The following is a 21625-nucleotide window of genomic DNA, read 5'->3' as shown; positions in this document are numbered from 1 at the left end:
TGAATACTTGTTTGGTCAAGGTTACAACATTCCAGGCTTCAGTAAAGCTTTCAAAAACGTGTTGACGTGTGGAGGAAATTTCAAGATTTGATGTCCGATGCAATTATATTTTGACCTGGGCCATATATCTCCCTCTGTTTGTTTCGGATGATCACACCTGGTATCATCACTATTTGATAGTGATCCACAGACACAGGCTCATGATAGAATCAGAATCGTTCATTTGACTCTGCTCCGGGCAGAGCTTTATTGACAAGATATGAAGGGTTGTGTTGCTTTTATGTGATCGTGTTTTAGCAAAGGGTTTGAGTAGTGTCTGGGGATGGTGGGTTGATTTATATAGTCATAGAAATATATCACTTTGGATTTTGTCCCTTTTATCTACATTAGTTCTGTATATATTGAGCCCATTGAATTCACCAAATAATATCAACATGTGTTCAAATGGCCTCTTTATGAGAAGACTTTCCCGGTCCCTGTGCATGGGCTGAAGGTAATTTAGTTTGATGTACATACAAGGACATTGTAAGGTGTGGCAATGTAACATTTTGTTAAGTTTGGGATTTCAATTACAATACTAAACTTCAAATTCTAGTATTGTTTTTCTCGAGACCCATGCGGGATGCCAACCCACACTCTCACCCAATGGTGCAATACTTCACTTTTCAACTTTAATATGTCCGTGTAAAGCAGTTTTTGTTACAACAATGACGTCGCCTGTCCGCTCTTTTGCTTATTGAGGTTGGAGGTGAAAAACACAAAAAGATGAGTATGATCTTTTTTTAAAAAATCATGCATCAATGTAATTCCCCTCCGAGACATTTAAACGTTATTAATCAGTTCTCTCAATACATTTTATGAACACTTTGCTAACGGTTTTAGTGTTTCTGTTTTTCAAACAAAACATGAACTTCAAATCATTGGTTTTACGTTTGTTTGCTTATTGTTTAACGCCGTTCTCTGCAATATTCCAGCTACATGACGTCAGTCAGTAAATATTCCAATGATTGACATCATGAGCATTGATTCACTCGATTAGTCAGAGTCTCACCACCTGATCCCATTAGTTGCCTCTTACGACAAGCATGGTCGCCTTTCAGGGCAAGCTGGGGTTGCTTAAAACTTATTCTAACGTGGATATTTACAAGTTGGTTTTACGAAATCTAATATTTAAAGCTGTTAAGTTCCAAAATTGAAACCATATGTTAACAAAGAAATATGTACTTAAAATAACCTAGTGTGAAACCAACAAACACACAACACGCAATCAAGAAATATATTTAAAAAAATTAACAAGGTTTACAAATCAATACAAATTACTGCACAGCAATCACAATGGCATTACACAATATAGTGGTAGTATATTGTGATGGCAGAGATCAGTATCAGATACAAAAATACTGTGGTGAGAATAAAAGTTAGTAATAATAATATATATTCACCCAGCGGCGACAGAGGTCAAGCTTCCGTAATGGGCTGGGGAATCAGGGATGATGAGCGATCCTCACATGGAAGCTGGTTCCAAAGCGATAAAGTGCGTGAGAGATCGTAAACGCGTTCTTGTTCCCTAAAATGCAACCTACACAGCCACTGTAAAGTGCCTTCACCAGTCCATGGGCACTGAACAATTTATGAAGTATCTGTAACATACTATCACCGTCCGTGGTATAATGGACCGGAAGTTTTCACACCATGCTAGCATCTTAATATAGTAACTTCGTGACGACAGATAACTGTCGAAACACAATGCAACGAGCGTCTACAGAATTCCAAAAGAAACAATGCAACACAGTTGCAATCAATGTCAAACAATAAAATACACGGCCATATAATAAAGCGTAATTAATATCAACGAGTCTTTTGTGTATAATCTGTATTGCTTAAACCACCTGTGAATAATAATTTTGCTATGCTAAATGTTGGAAATTGAATCAGACATGTAAGTGATTCGTATCATGAGCGTTGATCTACGATGGTTGCATACCATGAAATGCATCAACCAAGACCAGTCACCCGATCCCGTAAGTCGCCTCTTTCGACAAACGTTGTTTGCTGAAAACCAATTCTATCACTATCTAAGCATCAACACGTGCCATATCTTGTGGATTTTTTTTAAATCGCTCAGCAACAGTTAAAACACACATTATTTGACACAATATATATTGATCAGTTACGTTTCTTATTGTTTCTCCCAGTAAAGAGTCACCATCTAATACGAACACAACCCACATCGATGGACTACTCCTGCAGTGCAATATATACATGTGTCAGTCAGGATTCTGCGTTCCAGGAACACTGTCGTTCTAAGGCAGTGACTGCGATTCCTGTCCTGTTATCAGGACAGTTTTGAGACATCGTGAACATCGTGCAGGAAGAAATCGTTTTGTTGTGGACAAACCCCACACATTTCGGTTTCATGATGCTAGCTTCAGCGCACTTCAGTCGACTACCATCAAGACGAAATGACGCCAGGGGACAGTAAAGGGATCCATTGGCAGCTTGCTGTGTTCCCCTTGCGATGCTTAACTCACCTAAAATAGTTCAAAACTTACATTGAGGAGACTGTTTTGTTTGTTTGTTGTTTAATGACGCTCTCAGCAATATTCCAGATATATGACGGTGGTCTGTAAATATTCGAGTCTGGACCAGACAATCCAGTGATTGACATCATGAACATCGATCCACACAATTGGGATACGATGACCTGCGTCAAGCAAGTCCGCGAGTCTGACCACCCGATCCCGTTAGTCGTCTCTTACGACACGCATGGTAACCTTTTACGACCAGCATGGGTTGCTGATGACCTATTCTACTTAAGGTGACTGAGTTTGGTTCAACGTCTCTATCAACTATATTAGTAACATCACAGCGTGTCAGCATGACGTGGAAAAACGCCCGAAATGATGAAATAATTAGATGTTTACCAGTTTCGTGAAATCTACGATCATGGGTATGAAACAGAATATTTGTCTCCATGTTATCCACAGAACATATCACCCAGCAGATGCCCGTGAATGTAGTGTTTCAACAGTATACTAATAGAACCATGCCGCAGTAGATCCCCTCCTTCCGATGGCAACAGTTTAAAGGGTAAGCAGCCAAATATTTGACCACATCATTGAAATTCAAAATCTTGCTGAATAGTTACGAGGACTAATTGGCAAATAAGAAACAAGACAAAAGGGAAGCTAGGTCACTAAAACGACTAACACGACTCCAACATCAGCTAAGGAACAATTTTTATATTGGAGATATATAGCTTTGAGTTTTAGGTCGCACAACAAAATGCCCTCAGAAGGACGGGAGGACGGACGGATTTCATTAGTTCAACTGTACACCTCCCCACTTTTAGGTCGGGGGTATAACAAGTCACTCAATTTCTACAATGCATATCAATCTTCAATCTGCAATTTTCGTTTATGGCTCAAAACAACATTTATAATATACAGCTTAGGAAATGAGAGATTCATAAGCTGTTCCAGTTTGTAATTTTCAAATCAAGACACCAGCACACGCAACTGGCAATCAATAATATAGTCTCCACTCAAATAATGTTCACAGCTATTTTGCCCTTTACGCCAAATGGAATCTGTGTCGGAGTATTATCTAGACTGGTTATTCTCTTACATTGAGCATATATATATCCCCAATGACCTTGTCCTTTCATTGGCATGCTACTGACATCTATTCAATTTTTACGTGTTTTATTTAATTCTTTAACATGTAGTTAATACATAATATTCAGTGTTATAATGATGATAAAGGTCTATGTTGAGGATTTTGCAGAACCAAACTTAATCTACTACGGCACCGTGTTGAATGTCGTTTATGACGATGTACTGGACAGCTTATAGCCATTGACATGTATACACATTTTTAGAATACACACGCACGCCGAATGTATGCATATACGACGTCTTTCAAGTGATTCCAGAAGAACATGTTTTCTAAGTCCTGGGTTATTGACTTGTTTGTTGTTTAACGCTACACTCAGCAATAGTCCAGCTATATGATGCCGGTCAATGACTGGACCAGACAATCCAGTGATTAAACATCATGATTATTATCTCAAATCAAATGTGATCACTGCCAAACCAGTCACAGTTTGTCGACTGTCACGACACAGATGCTGTTCAAGATGACGAGGAATGCTGTAAATGTCCTGCTTACCAAATTCATACCGTTTCTGGCAAATGAAATGGTATTTTGTTCCACATGATTGATCGGCCAAACCATGTCTTTCGAATTGCCTTTCTCCATATATTCGACACAGGCGCACACAGCCACCAGTTTAATTCGGCTCTTTGGGTAGCCAGTTTGTTTTGTTGGTCGTAGCGTTGTTGCCCCATCTGAAAGCTGAAAGGATGCATTGGTATAAGGTTGGTTGGTTGGTTGGTTTGTTGTTTAACGCCGCACTCAGCAATATTACAGCTATATGACGGCGGTCTGTAAATAATCGAGTCTGGACCAGACAATCCTTTGATTGATATCATGTGCCTCGATCCACACAATTGGGATCGATGACATGCATCAACCAAGTCAGCGAGCCAGACCACCCGATCCCGTTAGTCGCCTTTTACGACAAGCATTGTCACCTTTTACGGCAAGCATGGGTTGCTGAAGACCTATTCTTTCCCGGAATCTTCACGGGTCAAGGATCCATGTACAGTGATGATATGCCTTTAATGTGAAACTTATTATTCATTCACTATTTAACCGATTAAGCATGCTGTAATCATGTCAGGTTCGTCTCACTGTCGGTTTGCTGACGGGTTACTCACAATGACGGATGCTAAAGTAGATCTGGCGTTTTCCCCTCGAAGCACCGGAAGTAGGTTTCTTCCGGCAGGCACTCAGAAGTAAAATTCGAATGTCCCGTTTCATCTCATCCTTCTCTGTTTAATATCAACTTGGTCTCGTCGCTATATGGCTGAAATAATGCTAATGCGACGTTTAAGTTTAACTCACTCACTCACTCTAATACATCTGTCGTAACTGTCCGGCCATGTAGAGACGCTAGATGTAAAATTGGACGAAGGCGTGTTTACATCATTGGATGTTTGTTTGTTTGTTTGTTGTTTAACGCCCCGCTCAGCAATATTCCAGCCCTATGAAGGCGGTCTGTAAATAATCGAGTCTGGTCAAAACAATCCAGTGATTAATATTATGAGAATCGATCCACACAAATGGGATTAATGTCATGCATCAACCAAGTCAGCGAGGCTGGCTACCCGATTCTCTCTAAGAACAAACCTGATGCATAATACAAAGTGACTAAATCATTCTCGTTAAGCTACAATAATTGCCAGTCTAGTTTATTAGTTAACATACATGATCATCTGGTAACCCTAGTCCAAATACTTCTTCTTGACTTTAGTTGATTGGATTTTATATTTTGAATGGTTGACGGAGGCTGACTTTATAGATTAGATAGTTTCACTTTCTACATTATTGCATTTTTTTACTGTGACGGAGGCCGACTTTATAGACAAAATGGTTTCACTTTCTACATTATTGCATTTGTTTACTGTGACGGAGGCCGACTTTATAGACAAAATGGTTTCACTTTCTACATCATTGCATTTGTTTACTGTGACGGAGGCCGACTTTATAGACAAAATGGTTTCACTTTCTACATTATTGCATTTGTTTACTGTGACAGAGGCCGACTTTATAGACAAAATAGTTTCACTTTCTACATTTTTACATTTGTTTACTGTGCCAATGTGCGGCGTTAAACAACAAACAAAAAAATAAACGAATCCACTACTTGAGGCATGATATAGCGTCCCCCATGGGACGAACATGGCGAAGCAAGAGCAACAACTGCCGTTCTTGGTAACTGGTTTGTAGATAATCTTCCTTACGATTTATTTCCTGTGCAAGCATGATATTTGGTGATGACGGAAATCTACATGTATCTGCATGGTACATCAAAATAGGAAGTATTTTTAGTCAAAATAAGGTCGTAAAACCTGAACAGGAAGTTGATTCCAGCTTACAATATTACATTAACGTTTTAGCCCTGCAGCGCTAAAATCCTTTGTGCAATATTCCTTGATCCTAAACTTGATAACTGAATGCCTACATATTCATATACTATGTACCCGTCGAGAATGATAACACCCAGTCAACGAAGTCATCAATCATGACCCCGGATTCAATTAATGACCTCTTACAGCTAGAATGTTGCTTGGGAACCGATTCTAAATTCGAATCGCTATGGGGACTGAGTTTTGCCCCTGATTTATTGGCCCGTGCTTTTCAACTTCTAAAGAATGTAGACCCGTGAAGATCCGGGGTAGAATAGGTCTTCGGACACCCATGCTTGCCGTAAAAGGCGACTACGCTTGTCGAAAGATGCGACTAAGGGGGTCGGGTGGTCAGGCTTACTGACTTGGTTGATGCTTGTCATAGTATCCCAACTGCGTGGATCGATGTTCATGATGTCATCACTTGATTGTCTGGTCCAGACTCCATTATTTACAGACCGCCGTCACATAGCTTGAATATATATATACAATGAAATGCACTTACCCTGTCTTCCCACCCTATCTAAGGTCAGACCAACCCAGAATTGATGCTTGGTCATGAGAACCTTTCCGTGATCATCTCGAACACCTCCTGGTCGTCAAGCTGGACCAACTTTCCATTCCTATATTTGCAGGCTTCCTCCGCCCTGTGGAATGGTTTCTTCTGTGTAGAGAACCAGAAGCACATTCCAGCAATTTCAAAGGAATAGCACAATCCTGTAAATATAGAACCGAACATTGTATTTTCCATTATGGTCGAGGTGCTCATGTTAGGTCTTACGTTGTTTTTAAATTCTTGCAAATGTGGCCATATCGGTCTCCCTAGCTGTAAATAAAAGCAAAAAATCGATTCACATTGCCACAAGAAATCTCAGCTAAAATCAGAGTCGCTTGTACGATTCCGACTTTATCAAGAGCCAGGTTTAGGAATCACTATGAATAGCGATCATACCCCGTGTTTGCAAAAAGGTGAGCGCATCATGCCCCACTGGTTCCACCCGTCACAAACACATGCAAAGGCAAGTCAATTGTTCAGCTGAAATAACCCCTACGAGAACATATGGTACAAGTCGAAATACGGAATTGATCTCTCCATGTCTACCCTAATTTTTTTTGAAAGCTTTACTGAGGCCTTGAATATTGTACCCTGTTGTAAAAAAATATATTCCAAATTATTTGGTTCAACTCCCTGAGAGGTGTCATCTCGGCCTACGTTGTTTGTTTGTTTATTTGTTGTTTAACGCCGCACTCAGCAATATTCCAGCTATATGGCGGCGGTCAGTCTTGATCAGACAATCCAGTGATTGACATCATGTGAATCGATCCACTCATTTGGGATCAATGACATGCATGGAACACGTCAACGCCACCCGATCCCGTTAGTCGCCTCTTACGGCCTCATCAGGAGGATCAATTCTCACAAATTTAGGTGAACAAAACAATCAGTCGTGAACATTTTAAAGACGTCAAACGATATCAAATTATACAACCAATTTTTAATAACCTCATATCAGTTTCCAGAGCGTCCATCATACAGTAAGAAGATATATGTGGAGGGATCAGTTAAAATTGACTTTTTTTCTTTTCCTGCTGTTTTTGAAACCTCTGAAATTGAGGATCTTAGTTTGATGATGAGGAACGGTTTGCCCCCAAAGTGTCGCCAAGTTTGTTGGCAATTTCGGATGAAGTTGTTAAATGTGTATTACCATCTTTGAGATGGTGAACACCAGATTTGAATCCTTTCCCCTCGATCTATTGAAGCATGCTCCACACCTTGGACACGGGCGTGCGGGAAATGATCTTAGATACATAGTTTTTTTGGATTGACGTTTATTTTGTTACATGAACGTCTCGACCTTGTTTATTCAATTCAGTACATGATATTACATAGTTATACATAGAGTAGCACGTCATGTGGTATACTTATTACGTGTAGGTTACATACCTATACATCAGACAGCAAGTCAGCAAGTTTAAGTTGGCTACATGTGTCCAACAATGTTTACAAATGGTGAAACGGGCAGGCTACATTTGCCATGTTTATTAACTATGAAGCTAAATCCTTACATGACATTATATGAAATTGTTCGTGTTAAAAAAATAGAGACGTATTAACTAGACAATTCATTTGCCATTTCTTTTCCATTTTCTTTCAAATTGTCTTATTGTATTTTTTGTTGTTGTGCAATTGGTTTCTCTATCCGAAATATATAATAATATAAACCTTTCAAGATACAATTTATTTTTCCTAATACTAGAAAAGTGTATATATTGTTTTGCATGACACTATGATGTGGTTAACACAATGTTAGATTTGTACCCAAGAAAAACAGAGCATTTGGTAAATGTAAATTGTTTTGAACATTTTGCAATCAGAAAACGTTTAACTTTAGCCCAAAACTCTTTAACATGCTCACAATCCCAATATACATGAAGTAAGGATTCAGTATCAGTTTCACAAAATCAGGTTAGGTGAAATTGGGTTTAACGTTGCGTCCAAGATTATTGCACTTATATGGTGACGAGCATGCACATGTGTGTGTGGCTGTTTCTACTAGTCTGGGCTGATGCTGATTTATTGTGCTAGCACACTAAGATACCATGCCGCAGTTTAACATGAAGACCCCACTCAGACACAGTATACTGACTCCGAGCCCCTTAATGCCAAGCGCCAGACAGGGTAACAACAAGTACCATCTTTTAACGTCTTTTGGTATGACACGGTCGGGGATGGAACACCGGACCTTCCGCTCTCCAGGCGGACACTCTACCTCTAGACCACGGAGGCGGTCGTCACAAAATGAGCACAGGTCAGGTATGTCTCAACTTGGCTTTGTGATTTCGCAACATTTAGGGTGTGCACGGAAATATTTCTCAGCTTTTATTCCTCTTCTTTTACTGTTTGTTATCAAGCCATTTACGTATGGGGGTTTGCAGAGGACTTACGAATGCTTTCATATCCAATAGCATTTCATATAAAACTGAAAATAGTTGCACAGGATCATTCCTGAAACTGTCAGGTGTCAACACTGTACAGTATTTTTTCATTGAATTTTTATGGAGACGAAGAGCTAATGGTTTAAAATCTAGTTGTATTTCAACATAGTTCTTCTTCGGAACACTGTATCAGTGAAGATCCGGGGTAGAATAGGTCCTCAGCAACCAATGCTTGACCCGGTAAAGGCAACTATGTTTGTCGTAAAGGCGACTAACGGGATCGGATGGTGAGGCTCGCTGACTTGGTTGATGCATGTCATCGATCCCAATTGCGAGGATCGATGCTCATGATATAAATCAATGTATTCTCTGGTCCAGACTCGCTTATTTACAGACCGCCATCATATGGTTGGAATATTGCTGGGTGTGGCGTAAAACAAGAAACAAACCAACTTAAATTTACACTCACCTTTTACGAATAACTGTAGCATCATCACACCTAAAACACAAGACACATGGCACATTATCTTCATAGCGACTGTGGACGTGCATGCAGACAAGTGACACAAGCTAACTATAATTGCCAGCCACAGATAAGGATACAGATGACAAATGCTACTTGTTCTGAATTGTTAATAATTCAGAGAGCACACCACACGATTCATGGACTCGTACAATCGATTCTGCTTTTGGCAGATATTTATCATAATTATGAGGGCGGTCGGGTAGCCTAGTGTTTAAAGCGTTCGCTCGTCACGCCGAAGACCCGGGTTCGATTCTTGACATGGGTGTCTGGTGTCCCCCGCCGTGATATTGCTGGAATATTGCTAAAAGCGGCGTAAAACCGTACTCACACACTCATTATTATGAAACAGGTTTTTGTTCCTTTTATTTACTAGTACATACCGATGTCTCAGGCCATGAGTATTGCTGGGTGTGGCGTTTGGCATCTAGGTTCGCCTGTTGTATTTTGTGTGCCAATGTATACGGGAAGACATAGAACTGAAACATCGTGTGACATGGCACAACAAATGTGACCATTATGTGACAAATTTATACAGAAAGATGTTTCCCGAATGAATCATCTGTATTCATTTTGTTTTTGTTAATTTTAGGTGCACACACACCACTTTCCAAAGAGCTGTGATTCCCACTGCCTTAAATTATTTTTTTAAAAAGCTCGACTTCGTTCGAAGGTAGAGTTTATTTACGGAACATAACTTGTAAAACCCGTGAATATCCTGGTTCGAATAGGCCTAAAGCAACCCATGCTTGGCCAAACAGGCGACAAAACGGGAACGGGTGGTCAGGCTCGCTGACTTGGTTGATGAATATCATCGTATCCCAATTGCGTAACGGAGATCGATGCTCAGATCAATGACTGGATTGGCTGGTCCAGATTTACAGACCGCCGTCATATAGCTGGAATATTGCTGAGTGCGGTGTTACGCAACAAACAAACAAACAAAACTCGAAAACGGTTCACTGTTTCATTTCACTCTGTACCTACATTAGGCAACAGTTTGCCTTCAGCTATTCAGGAATCTAAAATGTCAACATACACAGCAAAAAAAGTGTAGGTTTCCGTCTTCCGGAAACCTTCCGGATACCTACCCATTTTGGATCCGGCCCGGATACCTTCCGGAAACCTTCCCCAAAAAATGTCAAAATTTGGGGGTGCATTTTGTTCACTTAAGTGTGAAACACATAAAAAAATTAACTTGAAAATACCAAGCAATTTGAAGGTTGCTGAAGGCATCTGGAAGGTTTCCGGAAGGTATCCGGATGCAAATTTTCTTCATGACTTGCTTCTGGTAAAAAATGTTAGCCTGTGCATTACAGGTAGCTGTTGTAATATTCTGGGTTACTTTAATGGTAAATATACTCCTAAAACATTTTTGGAGAAGACAATTGTTCAATTTCATATATTGTCCTTTTCAGATGTTAATGCTATTTAATGAACAAACATCAGTTCTCGTATAATGATATCCTTAAATTTCATGTCCAGACTTCCAGTTTGTACTGAGAAAAAGAAAAAGTCATTGACAATGTGCTCACTTGGGCCTTTAGTCCTAGTGAGATGATAATAAGACTATTTGTAACGGTACATGTACTTGTTATATCCAAAATACTAACTTCATTGAAATTTGCCTTACCCTAGTTTTATGGTACTACAGTAAGCTCTTCCTCAGTTACTGTGAATTCTTTTATTAAAAGAATTGAGAGTTAATTTGACACTGGAGTTGTAACCACTGCACATATATGTGTATTCAAATAACATAACAACTATGTGCTTAATACTTCACAAATATCTCCAGAAATAGGCATTTTAGTTATAATTGCAGAAATACTTTATGAATGACCCCTTCACTATTGCCTTGATCTTACACTTCAACCCTTCAAGAGTTATCCCTTTTGACTGTGAATTTGACCTTCAATATCAGTGATAAATATTTCAAAAACATTTCAAAGAGCTATCCAGCACATAAACCAAATATGCAGTCCTTTGGTAGAATTCAACATATCATTGACCAAAATATGGAAGTAATGTAACCAGTATATGTATAAGAGTAACCTCTGAGTTACTAAGACTTCTGCAGAAAAGGCAATTTAGGGGAAAATGTAGTATATATAGATCACACACGACCTTTTTCCAACTTCGACCCCTGTCCAAAGGAAGAGTTAGACCACAAACACACTTTTTGTCTGGTTGTGACTTTGACCTTTGACATAACAGATCAATGTGTCATCAGACGTTTTCAGAGCAAAGGAAACATGTGTTATTTATCTTGAGATGTCCAAGCAATGCATGGTTTCATAAGATAAGTGTGGCTATTAAACTGAGGCAAAATCATGAAACATCCCCATTTACACAGCTGGCAAATGAAACATAAGCAACAATCAAATTATCAATTTCTTTTATTCATATGCCTATAGTATATTGCACATTGAACAGTGTTCACATGATGGTTCCTGATGCAGTATGCAATTTCATCCTATTCTTCAATACTCATAACAGAGTGTGATAACTGTTCGCTTGACAATCCTCCTTTTCTTTCTATATTGCCATGGATGAACAGGAACCAGGATGAGGGGATACCAGTTAGACTCTATCTCTGCTGCATTGTGTTAGTAGAATTGTGAACTTTCCATTTGGTGTTTGGGTCCACATTTAAAAACAATAAGTCCCATTTATCATTTCTTTCAAGTGTTTACCATATGGCTCAAGACAAGAATTTCCTGAATGTCCTGGAAGAATTCCACTCCAGCTTGGCATTGGTTGGTCTTCTCACATTAGCCAGACCAGCCTTTGTGTGTCCCAGTACCATTTGGCATACAACTTCTCGGTCGGCCTCCATTGAAATAACAGGACCCTCGTCATCGCTGTCTGCAAATCACCTCGGATATCTGAAGGGGTGCAGCCTCTGTTTAGGACTCCCTTGTCTCGTCATTCCAGACTGTCAACCTGGAGTACTCATCCAGGGATCTCAAGCAGGACTTCAGTTTCTGCAGCATTATGTAAAAAGATTTTAGCAATCAAAAAGAATTGTTGCCACATGTACTTACAGATAGAAGGCAGCAAAATCACTTAAGTTGTCATATGTGAGTCTTGTTATATGCTAAACATTTAAGATAATCACATCTCAAATCTCAACCAGACAAACCAGTGACTAATGTTATGAACTCGGTCCAGACAAACCAATGATAACTATCAGGACAATATCCCACATCACTGTGGTATGATTACATGCGATCAATGAGCCTACTCAATCACTACCTTATCTATTAATTAGGCTTGGAATGCTGGGAATCTTTTTAAGAGATGTCATTTAGTGATTGTTTCAACTCATCAACATGGAAAAATATATATTTACAATCCTTGTCATATAGCCAAACTATTGCTGGATGCAGTGTTAAATAAATGAGTTGGCTTTAACACTGCTTTGAACAGTATTCCAGATATATCACCACATGTTAGCTTGATGTGGGAAGAAAGCCCTAAGTGATGCAGGTCTTTGATGAATCCCACGAGCATGTGTATAATGCTGACAAACCTAGCAACATAATCGGGGAGAACCAGGATTTGAACCCATGACTATAGGTTTCTGCTAAGCCCAAGAGATGCAACTCTGCACAGAAAATCGTAGTGCCTTAGATAATAGGACATCCGTGCCCACAGCGATAGGGAAAAAAATGAAGACATATTTGCAAAATAACCCTATGAACCAAACAGAATAATTTCAAAATATTTACTACTCACTGTTGCTCTTCTATGGTCTTTCTTTGCATTGATGCTGCACAGATGACTGTCTCTTTTATTCATCCGGACATTCTACAAACATAAGTAGCATTCACATCACAGAAAAATGTCCAAACTGTACATGTTGTACATTTGATTCAAATGAAAAGACCCCGGTTGTGATTCCGACTTAGAACTACCCTAATCATAATAATTCATGTCAAACATTCAGAGATGACATTTATCCCAAAATTTAACAAATGTCAAAACAATATTTTGACAACAAAGTCAGGGTCATTCAACACATACATTACATAGGAAATAGCTTGTTCGAGGTGAATATCATTCCATGAATTATTGCCAAATTTTCTTGAAATGCAGATTAATGCAATGCAGTATTTACTTTTATTTCTAGGCTATTTGTTTGGCTTTTTCATGGCACTGTTTTGACAGAGATCTAACCTTGATATGACACTTTGTTCAGAAATGATATAAATAAGAGAATACTTTATTATCCCCGAGAAAATTTGGGTTACATTGTAAAAGCACGGAGAAACAAGCATAAGATTCATGATTTAAGTTAAATACACTCGACCTGTGAAGATTCCGGGGTAGAATAGGTCTTCAGCAACCCATGCTTGCCGTAAAAGGCCATTATGCTTGTCGTAAAAGGCGACTAACGGGATCGGGTGGTCAGGCTCGCTGACTTGGTTGATGCATGTCATTGATCTCAATTCTGTGGCTCGATGCTCATGATATCAATCACTGGGTAGTCTGGTCCAGACTCGATTATTTACAGACCGCCGTCATATAGCCGGAATATTGCTGAGTGCGGCGTTAAACAACAAACCAACCTAAATACACTCATACATACACACACAAACACAACATCCAAACACGAGGGTTAGAAATTGGCACTAGTCATTTTGACATTTTAAAGGTTTTGCTATATGCTATCATTTTAGGACTAGTGGACTGAAAGAGTTAGTTCCTACCGCTGCAAACACTAATCAACTAATGAATTGGGTGGTCAGACTAGGTTGTCATCATACTCTGAGGGCATGGATCATTGCTGATAATAACAATCACTAGATTGCCTGGTCCATGTTCAATTATTTACAGGCTGCCATCACAGAGCTGGACTATTGTGAGTGTGATGTTTCACATTGCATTGAAATATACCATGATGAATACATGTAGTTTGTATTTATCACAAACACAAATACCCACTCAATACTTGGTATCCTCCCTGAGGATGTCTGTGAACCTCCCCACAAACCCTGAACATGCTGAAACAGAAAACAACTAACTTGTCTTTATCCTTTCAATGTTTCAGTGTGAATTTGTTAAAGATTGATAAGCTGTCATTATTCATTGTGATCCATATCTCACTTTCAGGCGGTTCAGATGGCAACACATGATTTTAATTGAATGCAACATGTTGTTTGACATGCACTTTGCCAGATTTATACCCTTGGTAACTAACCCTCATCATCAAATCCCAGCGTTATGAGAATAAGGACACGAACCTTAAAAGTCCTGCACCTGTAGCTCTTATGCAAGCCCAAATAGAAATACCATGTCACAACAAACACTTGATCATAATAATAACAAAGGGTTTCCGAAAACAACAAAACTAAAAGGCCCTTGACGTTTACAGTAGTAACATGGAGATCAGGAAAATATCTAAATCAATCCATTCCATAAGATCTCTGTATAGAAATCATGGAACATTATGTCTCGAAGCCATGCTACGTACCTTGCATCTGCAAGCTGCTCTTCCTTCCTTCGGCTGCCAATCGAGTTTTCGAAATACTTGTCGTCCTCGTTGTGGATGGCTCAGGTGGATTTCGACCGGGATTTCCGTGTTAGAGGTGATTGAGAACAATGTATTGATACACGAGGTAAGCATATCGCAATCAAGCATCACGGTGTACATCGATTACACGAGGTTTAAGTGTTTGTTTACATTTGTGTTCCAAAATGGCGCCCTCGGTCATACAGGGAATTATGGGTAGACTTGCTTGTCCCGGAATAACACGAGTTGGTCACGAATGACGAGCGGTCATTTCTGCAGCAGTTACGGAAAGAGACGAGGTTGGCCGATTACAGTTCATGCAGGCCATATTGGGAGCCGCGGGGATTTCGACAGTGTGTATTAGGAAGTATATCTATGTGGTGTATGGAATATGCGTTTGCCTACCATGCCAGGCAGTGTGACAAGGGATATCCCAGCGGATGTAATATTCCTACAGCAGAAATGTTTCACAACCTCGATTGCAGGGAGCTGAAGATGTGACATATTCAGACAGAGACCATAATACATAGACTGTTATATGGTCTCTGATTCAGGTAAGGAATATGTTAATAATGTTGATAACGTATTAAAGTTATTTATCTTCTGTAAGCCACTTATTCTGTTTTATATATGTTAGTTAATGTGTGATTTAATTTTTGTAGGATAAGCAATCTACCACAGCAAAAAAAATGCAGTTTCAAGTATCCGGATACCTGCCGGATACCACCGGACACTTACCCAAAACGCGTCCGGGTATCCGGTGGCAGATACCTTGCCGGATACCAGATCCGTGGTATCCGGCATGGACACCTCACCTGAAAGTATGCCACCTGGAATCCGGGTATCCGGCACCGGATACCTCACCGGATACCTCAATCTGGGTGTCCAAGGATCCGCACCGGATACCAGGAATCCGGCACCGGACACCTCATTCTGAGTTTCCAAAAACATGTAACAATTTGGGGGTGCATTTTGTTCAATTAAGTGTGAAACACCTAAATATATATTGGAAACTAACCATGAAAATTGAACATTGCTGAAGGTATCCGGCAGGTATCCGGCAGGTATCCGAATGCAATTTTTCGAGATGTCTTATTTCTGGTAAATAATGTTAGCCTGGGCATATCAGATAGCTGTAGTAATATTCTGTGTCATTTTAGTTGTAAATATCCCCTTAAAGTTGAGATCTATGGCCATGTACTTTTGGAGAAGACAATTTTTTTCAATTTCATCTATAATTCTTTTTAGATGTTAAGCTGTTTAATGAACAAACATCAGTTCTAATACATGTATGATGATATCCTTAAATTTCATGTTCAGACTTCCAGATTATTCTGAGTGAAAGTATAAACTCAGCGACTGTGTGCTCACTTGGGCCTTTGGTCCTAGTGAGATGATAATATGATTATTTGTAAAGGTACAAGTACTTGTTATGAGCATACCAGCTTCATTTAAGTTTGAAACACAATATGCCTCACTCTGAGGGTGACATGTACCAGATTTCATCACACTACAGAGAGCTGTTACTCAGTTACTGTGAACATTTTTACTGAAAGACATTGAAAGCTAATTTGACCTTCAATATCAGTTGCGACTATTTCAAAAACAATTGTAAAGTGCTTCATTCAGTGTAATATTGACAAACATATGACAATGATATACAACTATGTGTATAAGAGTTATTTAGACTTCTGCGGGAAAAGGCACATTAGAGAACAAGAGTCATCAGAAAGATGACATATCCCCCCGGCAGCTGTCTGTAAAGTAACCACTAGTGCATTTCTGTATGTAATGAGTCAACAGTTGAATGTTCTTTCAGAAGCATACATTGTTTACCCACAAAAGATCCACCATGGTCGCATCCATATGAATGCCAAGTTTCGATCAAATACATTGAATGTTTTTCGAATTCTGCCCCAGAAATGAACCTCATCCCCAATTGAGTCTATGTCCAACTTGATTCCATTAAAAAAAAAAAAAAAAAAAAATTAGAAAAATCCCAAAATTTGAAAGGCACCACTTCAGTATGTGCATGATAGCTTTGCCAAGTTTCGATCAAATACACTGAATGGTTTTCGAATTCTGCCCCGGAAACGAACCCCATCCCCAATTGAGTCTATGTCCAACTTCACTCCATAAAAATTTAAAAAAAATAAAAATTAGAAAAATCCCAAAATATCAAAAGGCACCACTTCAGTATGTGCCTGATAAGAGTTGCCAAGTTTCGATCAAATACACTGAATGGTTTGGGAATCCTGCCCCGAAAAAGGAAATGATTACGGACGGACAGACGGACAGACAGGCTGATCACTATATCCCCCGTATTATATGCCGGGGGATAAAAAGTAAGTGTATGACCTGTTGCCAACTTCTATCCCTGCCCTAAGGAAGAGTTTGGCCATTAACAATTTTTTTGTCTGGCTGTGACATTGACCTTTGACATAGCAGATCAATGTGTTATTCCAAAGATGTCCAAGCAATGCATGGTTTTATACGATAACTGTGGCTATCAAACTGAGGCAAAATATTGGAAAATCCCCATTTACACAGCTGGCTAAAGAAACAAACAACAAACAAATTATCAATTTATTTTATTTATATGCATATATCACACATTGGACAGTGTTCATATAATGGTTCCTGATGCAGTATGCACTTTCCTCCTATTCTTCAATACTCATAACAGAGCGGGATAACTGTTCGCTTGAAAGCATCAGCAGACCATGCTCACCAGTTCAGAGTTACTTGCCCTCAAACATCCTTTTCCTTCTATATTGCCATGGAAAAACAGGAACCAGGATGAGGGGAGGCCAGATGGGCTCTATCCCTGTTGCATTGTGTTAGTAGAATTGTGAACATTCTATTTGGTGTTTGGGTCCACATTTATAGACAAGTAGTCGCAAACATCATTCCTTTCAAGTGATTACCACATGGCCAAAGACAATAATTTCTTCAACGTCCTTGAAGGATCCCACTCCGACTTGGCATTGGTTGGTCTTCTCCCATTTGCCTGACCACCCTTTGTGAGTGTGTCCCAGTGTCAATTGGCATATAACTTCTCGGTAGGCTCCCATTGAAATAACAGGACTCTCCTCATCGCTGTCTGCCAATCACTTCGGATATCTGGAAGGGTCCTTCCAGACTGTCAACCTGTCACCCGGGTATCTCAAGCTGGACTTCAGTTTCTGCAAAATTATGTATAAAGATTGTAGCAAAAGAAAAGAATTGTTGCAACATGTACTTACAGATAAAAGGCAGCAAATTCACTTAATTTATCATCTTTGAGTTTTGTTATATACCAAACATTTGAGATATATATTGTTCCATGCTGATGAGTTGCAACAATCATTAACTGACATCTCTTAAAAATGTTCCTAGCAACCTATGCTTGCCATACAAGCCAAAGTAATAGATGAGGTAGCAAGTGGGCTCATTGAAAGCTCGTAATCATACCCAATAACATGGGATGTTGTCCATAACAGTCATCATCGGTGCGTCTGGATCGAGCTCATAACATTAATCTCTGGTTTGTCTAGTTGAGATTTGAGATTTGATTAATTTATAATCCTTGTCATTTAGCCGAACTATTGCTGGATGTGGTGTTAAATGAGTGAATTGGGTTTAACGCCTCTTTGAACAGTATTCCAGTTATATCATGGCATGTAAGCTTGATGTGGGAAGAAAGCCCGAAGTGATGCAGGTCTTACATGTTTACCACTTTGATGAAACCCACAAGCAAGTGTATGATGCTACCCTCGATTCAAACCCACGACCATCGGTTTCTGTCAAGCCCAAGAGATGCAACTATGCACAGCAAGTTGTAGTGCCTTTGATAATTAGGCCATCCATGCCAACAGGTGATAAAGAACAAGCAAACTGAAGAAATATTTGCAGAATAGCTACATGAACATGATGAACCAAACAGAATAATTTCAAATATTTACCACTCACTGCTACTCTTCTCTTGTTCCTCATTGCTTCCCTTTTTCCATTGATGCTGTGCAGATGACTTGACTCATTCATTCATCCAGACATTCTGCAAACATAAGTAGCATTCACATTAGAGAAATGTCCAAACTGTACATGCTGTACATTGAATTCAATTGAAAAGGCCCCAGTTGAGTTTCCAACTTAGAACTGTCCTTATTAAAATATTTCATCCCAAACATTCAGATATAAAACATAACCCCATATTTAACAACTGTCAAACAATTATTTGACAACAAAGCCAGGGTCATTCAACATACACTTTACATAAGGAATCACTTGTTGCAAAAAAGATCCTCGCCAAGGTCAGAGTCATTCCATGACATATTGAATGATTAAGTTATGAAGCTTATACAAAACAAGGACATAACAGTGTAATTATAACAATATCCTAAGCGTAAAAAAATAAAGTCTTTGGTGGCCATTATTGTAAATTATAATCTGTATTAGCATCCCACGAAAGTTAAGAGTTAATAATCGTTCCTAGATCTTGGTACTTTTCTTCATTATCCATAAAAAAGCGGATTTAATTTGGATCATCTTGTTTTGACCACAAATCCATTACGCCTCTTATGCTAACAAACAGTTGACCATAATACTAAAAAAGGACCCTTGGCGTTTACGGTAAAGTATGTAGAGCAGGAAAATATCTACATCAATCCGTTCCATAAGATCTCTGCACAGAAATCATAAGGCCTCGAAGCCCTGCTACGTACCTGGCAATGCCAATCGCCTTTCCAAATACTGTTGACTACCGCGTTGTGGATGGCTGAGAGGAACTTCGGCCGGCATTTCCGTGGTGGAGGTGAATGAGAACAATGTATCGATACACGAGGTAAGCTTATCGTAATCAAGAATCACAGTGTATATCGATACACGAGGTTTGTTTACATCCATGTTCTAAAATGGCGCCCTGGACGGTAGGGGAATATGGCTTGTTCCGGGTTAACACTAAGCTGGGCCCCGTCTCTAATATCACATTATTGTTTGGCGCAAGTTGACGACGCGCATAGGGAGCCGGGAACCAGGTTAACACGACATAAGCTGGTCCCCGGCTCTCTATGCGCGTCGTCAACTTGCGCCAAGTTATATTAGAGACGAGGCCCAGCTTATACACTGAACACGATCGGTCATTTCGTCAAAACTGGCCAAATATTGAGATTGCAGCTGAGGTCATGCTGGCAGCTGAAGTGACACATTAAGGTAAGGAATATGTGAATATTACAATGATCACGTATTAAAGTAATTTACCACATGTAAGCCTGTCACATGTGACACATTAACTTTTATAGCCAACATGTAAGTAAATGTATAATTATATTTTTATATGACAAGTAGCCTGTCTATCATATGTTAGTATTTGCTTATGTATATAATGTAGAAATATGTTTACTTTAACTGGATAATTTGTATGCTAATGTGACTCACTGTCTTATTTCATATACTCCCTGTACTCTGTGAGAATGATTAATAGCCTCAACATAATTTTCCAGTCGTGAAGAATCAAGAACAGCTTTAATAACAGGGAAGTTTTGCATCAGAGATCATCGTGAAGTGGAAGAAAAGACATTTTAAGGGTATGAACATTTTCACTTGAACTAGTTGAACAATAACCATGATGACAACTTTATCATGGGGGAATTTTTGGTGGTGGGGTAGCCTAGCGGTTGAAGCGTTCACTCTTCGTGCTGAAGACCCAGGTTTGATTCCTGCCACATAGCTGCGATATTGCTGAGTGTGGCGTTAAACATCAAACAAAGCTAACAGCCGCATACTTACTCACGTGGGGATTCCAGGTTGAAGTTAGTCCCCATAAACATGATCAACCTATGCTAGTTGTGACAGATAACTTAATGGATCGGGTGATCAGGCTCCCTGACTTGGTTGATCCATGTCATTGTATCCCAATTGTGTGGATCGATGCTCATGATGTCAATCACTGGATAGACTGGTCCAGACTTGATTATTTACAGACCGCCGTCATATAGCTGGAATATGGCTGAGTGCAGAGTTAAACAACAAACACCAACATGATTCTACAACATGCTCTTGTGGATACCATTTTGAAGATCCTACACATAACTTCTTTTCGGGTCTTAACTATTGCAATATGTTCTACATGTGTTTTAAACATATATTTTTTTTATAGTGAACTGGATTTGCAAACAAGCCGATGGCTTATCTAAATGATGCTGAAATACAAAATAAGTATTAATAAAATACTAATTCTATACTATTGCAAACTATCAGTTGAGCAATAATGTAATCATCTGATTATAAGTAGATAATGAAGGAGAAGTCCATATTGATTAAATGTACCAGATTCTGAGATAAATGCACGTATTGATTGATTTATTTCAATGTTTTCCTGTACATAATTTTCAACAATTCCATATAAAGCTTTCTTATATCATATCCATGCTGTATCATAATACCTATTATTTCTAATAATAGCATAATTTGGACACACAAATAAGTAATGAATGGTATTTTTATAACAGGTCCCACACATGCGGGATAGGTCATTTGACATGAATCAGTTTTATGTGAATTTAAATCACTACAAGCTGAACTGAGTCATGAAAGGATATGCCTTCGATTCTGTGAAAATGGAAATGCTAAAACATCTCC

General features: G+C 39.2%; 2 long non-coding RNA genes across 3 annotated transcripts; both read right to left on the bottom strand.

Annotated features, from left to right (window-relative positions):
- Positions 1–3810: 3810 nt before the first annotated feature.
- On the bottom strand, positions 3811–9650 carry LOC125378188. The gene is made up of 3 exons (XR_007220055.1): positions 9439–9650; positions 6538–6749; positions 3811–4356 (listed from the first exon to the last, which is right to left on the bottom strand). It is a non-coding gene; the product is annotated as an uncharacterized LOC125378188 (long non-coding RNA).
- Positions 9651–11990: 2340 nt separating this feature from the next.
- On the bottom strand, positions 11991–14721 carry LOC125378178. Of its 2 annotated transcripts, XR_007220054.1 has the most exons (4): positions 14696–14721; positions 14440–14498; positions 13231–13302; positions 11991–12476 (listed from the first exon to the last, which is right to left on the bottom strand). It is a non-coding gene; the product is annotated as an uncharacterized LOC125378178 (long non-coding RNA). The 2 variants fall into 2 exon arrangements; XR_007220053.1 differs by lacking the exon at positions 14696–14721 and having other exon boundaries at positions 14440–14665.
- Between the last annotated feature and the right edge of the window lie 6904 nt (positions 14722–21625).

Source organism: Haliotis rufescens, unplaced genomic scaffold (genome assembly GCF_023055435.1).
Source record: "Haliotis rufescens isolate VD_foot unplaced genomic scaffold, xgHalRufe1.0.p SCAF_115, whole genome shotgun sequence".
Lineage (NCBI taxonomy): Eukaryota > Metazoa > Mollusca > Gastropoda > Lepetellida > Haliotidae > Haliotis > Haliotis rufescens.
The sequence above is the reverse complement of the archived record's forward strand: the minus strand, read 5'-3'. Positions and strand labels throughout refer to the sequence as shown.